Source organism: Myiozetetes cayanensis, unplaced genomic scaffold (genome assembly GCF_022539395.1).
Source record: "Myiozetetes cayanensis isolate MyiCay16 unplaced genomic scaffold, myiCay2020 scf13, whole genome shotgun sequence".
In the NCBI taxonomy this organism is placed as follows: domain Eukaryota; kingdom Metazoa; phylum Chordata; class Aves; order Passeriformes; family Tyrannidae; genus Myiozetetes; species Myiozetetes cayanensis.
In genome coordinates, this window is record NW_026086937.1 from 17700712 (window position 1) to 17706711 (window position 6000).

Sequence of the window (6000 nt, forward strand, 5' to 3'; positions counted from 1 at the left end):
GACATGCTTAAATTTATGCAAGCTATTAATCAATGTAAGTTTTTAAAAGCTCTCCTTTATACTTCATGTAGTCACAGTCCCTTTATTCACTGTATGATATGTTGCTCACTCCCTTTATTCTCCATTTACAGGTCAAATTAGGAAAAATCATTTGCCGCTGTGTATGGAAATCATCCCAGCTCTTTAGAAGAAAGATACATTCCCAGCTAAAGAGGTTGTGGTCAAAAATTGAGCTAATTTAGGAGACAGATACAGAAATAGAAAGGAAGTGTAAAATACAAGATGTGTAAGAGCCACTGTGCATTTCTCAAAGCTCTGGTCCCACTGGCCACTCAACGAGTCAGAGTTCAGCCAGCACAGAGTTGCACCGTGTAAAACACACTCCACATCTGTTTTAACATGATTCCTCGAGGCTGGCAGGGGACAGGCTTGAATCCAGAGGTACTGTGAAGGGGAAAGCTGTGTGTGTTCAGGACACTGAGGAGCAGCAGGGAAGAACAGAGAAAGGAACATGGTGAGAGAAGCCATTTGAGAAAAAGGCTGGTAGATAGGCAGGGTGGCTTGCTCAGGAACAGAAATATAGATAGTGCTTCATTATTTTAATTGCTGGCTTATGGACAGAGACTATAGCAAACCTTGCAGATAAGACTAGCAAGATTTCACCTTGTTATTGGAAGATTGACCTCTTTTTCCTGTTAAGATGGTAAGTCTTCTGCCTGTCCCTCTTTCTCCAGAGAACAATGGCTTCAGTCATGTAAAAGAAAGGCAGTAATTGATTGAAGTACCTTACAAAATTTCGTATGTCAGCACTTGTACTGGGTGTGGGTGAGGACTGCAGGGCCTCTGTGAGGAGCAGCTGGGGCTGCTCCATGCTGGACACAGACATTGTTTCCACAGTGCTCCCAAGGGTGTTGAGTCTGGGAAAAAAAAAAGGGGTGAGCAGAAGGCATTGTTCTAATTTTTGTCATTGTCTCTCATTATCCAATTCTATTTTATCTGGTAATATATTAATTTTCCTCACGTTGAGTCTGTTTTGCATGTGGTGGTCCTAGTTGGGTGATCTCCTTGTCCTTATCTTGACCCACAAATTTTTCACCTCATGATAGTGTGACTTGTGAAGGAAAGGTTTGCATGAGACTTATCTCTCTCTTGGAGTCAGACAGCCGACCTTACTGTAACAACTAACTTTCATGCATTGGTAGACAAGTAATCCATCAAATATTTCAACTAAAAGAAGGAAGTATTTTATTTCCACTCACAGGAAATTCTATTGCAAAAGTGGGACTAACTTTTCTGGAATAAATCCTTTGAACTGTTAGAATACTTTTTCCACATTTGTATCCAAACCAATTTCCTTCAGGATAGGAAATCTTGGAACTACACTAAAGAGAAATGAGAGGGTTTTTTAATAGTCTACCACTTAGAACAGCTGTATAATATTAAGTACAACTGACACAAAGCATGTCTTGAGAGCAGCTGAAAACACTCAGTGCAGAGAAAATACCACTTTTCTGTCATTTCTGTCTCTTTTGTTAAATCTGCTTTTTCTGTTAAGTCTGTCAGGATGAACTAACAATGAAAAAGAGTAGAAAAAACTACCTGGCTTGTGGTCTGGTTGTTTGGTTTTTGGTTTTTGTTTTTTTTTTTTTAATTTAAAAAAAATTTTTCCCATACTTATGTTATTTCACCAGCCAGCCCTGAAACCTTCCCTCAAAGCTGCTCCCTTAGGACCAAATTCCCTCAGTAAGCAGCACAGGCAAGGGACAAGGCATTCCTGCAGCCATGGTGACAGAGGGCACCAGATGAAGCTTTCAGGAAACTAACACTTTTTTTAGTCCTTGTGTAACTAAAATCATCTCCTCTCTGAATGTTACTGGTGAGCAGATGCAAGCAAGGCATGAGGTGGGGTACTCAAGCACTCTCGTTAAGGGCAGCTGGAATCAGTCCACCCTTTCCCTCCCTGCAGAGTTCCAAGGGAGAAGTTGGAGTTCATTAAAACTGTAGCTTTGACTACCTTGGCTGGAAATTACAATGCTGGGTTTATTATCTAATGTATTCCTCTGATGTATATTTTACTTATCATGGATTATGAATTAATAGAGGCATGATTTTAGATAAAGGGATGGAAAGTAAATGTCAGCAGACGATAATACTCTCTGTATCAACATAACTTCTCATGTTGACTCTGTAGAACCTTCCCTTGAGGCTAAATCTGGCAGGCTGTGATTTATGAAACAGTTTAAGGTGTATATTTGATAATCAACTATCCTAATTACTTTGGTCATTATCAGTCTTGATAATTTTGGTTTCATTCCAATATCCACTGATGCCTGTGAGAAGGCTCTGTTTCTATCAAGGGAAAGTAGGTCATATTTCAGTCTAGCTGAGTTTCAATAACTGTCATTGGATCATCTTAAAGAAGTGGAAAGTTCTCAGCTCTAGAAAGCCAAGGACACTGTCTTTGTTCTGTGGCTTTTGGTTTGTTTATTTTCTCTTTTCCTTCCAGACAGCCCCAAATGATCAGGCTATCAAAACCTGGCACATCTAACAAGATTTCTGACCATCTGACTATTTATCATGGCACTCAGTCTTGAGAATGGTAGGAGGATAGGCTTGAATTCAAGTTATTTCGTGTTTCCTCAACCTGACAATTTTATTTTAGTTTTTGTAAATAATAATAATAATTTTAGTTTTTAATATAATTTATTATTACTCTTAGGCTTCTTTGTGTCTACACTGCTTTTAAAAATATCTCTATATTTTCATGTCTCTCTTATTTTTACATTAACAATTTATTCTCTCACCAGATACAACCCATTTGATGTTGCTAAGCTCACACACAGCCATTGTTATTGTTATCAGTATTAGTAATGGAATCATTATCATTCTCATCACTAAAAGCGAGCTCATTATCTGATAAGTCAAAATTTCCTCCCAAAGATCTTGAGGTATTTGATTTTCCTCATTTGTATTCTCAGAAGTCATTTCTTCCTCACTTGCTGGAGATGAAAATGCACCTTCCATAAGTAAGCTGCCATTCTGCTCATTATGCAGCTTTGATTATTAATTTTTCTTTTCTCCTTTGCAGCACAAGAATGATTGCATTTTTTAACGGGTTTGTGCCTCCCAAGGGATTTTCTCTGAAAAACAGCTACTGAGGTTAAGCTGTGGTTACATGGGTTGGAGACAACTGATGATCAAGCTACCAAAATCCATGGCAAGACCAGCAGTGAAACCACAGCATGAGAGGGTGGGAAGGGTCTTGGGGATACACTTTGGGAAGAACTGATAATAATGACACCAGTGACAAGCTGGCCTTTCACTAGGGCAAAAGATGAAAGGTTTCCCTTCTTTTTCACCCAAATTTCTCAGCCATATGGACTTAGCCACAACACTCAGCCACAAGAGAGTCCAAACACCAAACAGCACCAAACTCCAATAGCTCCAAACAGCACCAAACCTGCCAGAGCTCAAGGAGTATTTGGACAGTGCTCTCAGGTACATGGTGTGGTTTTTGGGGTTGTCCTGTGCAGGGTCAGGAGTGGGACTTTGATGATCCCTGTGGCTCCCTTCCAACTCACCACATTCCATGGTTTTATGATTCTCCAAGTGAATTGCAACAGCTCGGACAAGCTTTTCACTGTTTGCCTGCACTGTACAAATGGGTGGTTATTCTCTCTGCCCAGTTCTGCACACATATATGCTAAATTCTTTCCCTCTGTAGGCTAAAAACTCCAAGGCTGCTCTTAATCATTACTAGTCAACTGCTCTAGTGGAGAATATTGACTGTCTCCAAATCTATCAGCAGGATGAGGTTATAGTTTGGCTTTCTTACAACAGATTTTGCTAAATCCCTCTCTGATTTCTTCTTGACACTGCACAGAGGGTGAGATGTTTTTTTTTTTTTTCAGAACTGCCTGTTTGACATTGGAATCCCTTCCTCCCACGTTCATGGTTCTCTTAAGAAATGCTACTTCATTATGGGCTACTCTTCTGTTCCTGAGGTCAGGAATAAACTTCTCCAACGAGAAGTACCAACACATCGACTGTGCAGGATATTTGGGAGGAAAATATAATCAATCTAGGGTAGAGAGGGAGTTGTTTTGTTTTTGTTACTCTGTTTTTGTTCTGCTTTTCGCTCACACAGAAATATTTGTGATGATGTGGTACTGAAAACTACCTGATTTGTGAGCTGTAAGTGGCCTTTTAAAATTCAATTAACTTTATTTAATGGGTTTCATGCATTTGTAATATCAAGCAGTCACATTACTGAAAATTAGTTTCAGTAATGTTCTTCTGATATTACTGCACAGACATTTGTTGCCAAATGGAAAGAAAGCTAATTACTGGACTTAGTTTCTCACACAACTTGTTTTGCTTTACTTATCTTCTCTCGTATGACATGAGATTATGTATTCATGCAGGTTACTAAATAATATTTTACATCTGAGATTATCTTGACCCCATTAGAAAACTGAGTTCTTCTATTTGTGTATCCAGGAACACACAAAGACAGAGAAAGGATTTAGATTCTTGATTTCTATTTACTTCTAAGAGTTTAAACTCTCAATTTTTACACAAATTATGCCCAGTGAAAGGTCTTTGCAAGCACCATCCTGGCATCAGTCAACAGCCAGGCCATGGCAGATCTTTTTAACAGCTTTATATACAGAACTCACCATTTCTTCCCAATGTACTGAGCAAAGACTACTTAATATTTAATTCAGATAGACTTTTGGAGGAGAAATCCAGATTGAAGTCATGTTTCAAAGCTTTCAATTTTGTGTCTTCCTAGAAATAACACAAATATTTTAAGGATCTGGAATATTTTCATGTATCTTATAGCTCATTTCTTGATTTAGAAAAAAGTGTTGCTTTGAAATGTCACACAAGTATTTTGCCTACTATGGAAATGTCAGTATTATATAATAAACTTGTTAAAAATAAATTTAATGTCTGAGAAAAAAATTAATCCATTTCAAAGTCACTGGTGTCACAGCCTGGTTGGAAAGATGGAAACCAAGGAGTGATAATTTTTAAAGGTACATGACAAGCATGTTTCATTATCACTACATTGACTGCACTGAATCTGAAAACTGCACTGGCTTTTGTTTAATAGGAATTCACATTTTCTTTGCATTTTGCTACAAATTGCAGGCTGGTCAAAGCTAAAAAATCAAAATTAAACATGGACCAAACTAAGGCAATTTAATTTTAAATTTATACCTGATTTAAAAAGAGAGACTGCATAAAGCATGTTATGCATCTTGGTCCATTTCAGACTGAGCTGTAACAGAGTATAAATTTTTCATAAAACACACCATACTTACTAGATTAATTTTTGCACTACTTATCTATTTTTCTGTAATGATCAACTCAGAGAGTACCCTATGCTGGCTAAATTAGATATATTGCATGAAAGCAAGGAGAAATAGAAAAAAAAATAATACAAACCAAACACTAATGTCAGCCTAATCTGGCTGCTCTGTTACCTAGTAGAGAAACTAGATGCTAATTACATTAAAAGCTCAAATCAATAAACAAGTAGCAACTTTCATTTACACATTTTAATGCCTTTCAGGGGAAAAAATATACTGAGAACTTAAAAACTTTACATGAACTCTCTCTCTCTCTCTATATATATATATATTTGTCATGGGAAGCATCTACAATTAAAAATCAACATTGACTTGACAATGCACGATGCTTATGAAGGAGTCCTATCTGTGTTTAACTCTACATTTTAGAGGAAATTAAATTTATGTTGAAATTTTCCCAAAAGACCTACAGAAAGAAGATTTCTGCACTGACCTGAAGGACACCAGCTACAGAAGGAGGTTCCCTGAGATCTCTTGGGCACCTCTTGCCTGGACTCTTGGTTGTTTTGCCTGAAAGACAACAGTCTAACAGAGGATGCAGTTGGTTGTAGACCAAGCCAGTTCTTCCCTGAAACTTGGTAGTGACCTAGTCAGCTGATATTTTATTTCCTGGTGACATTCA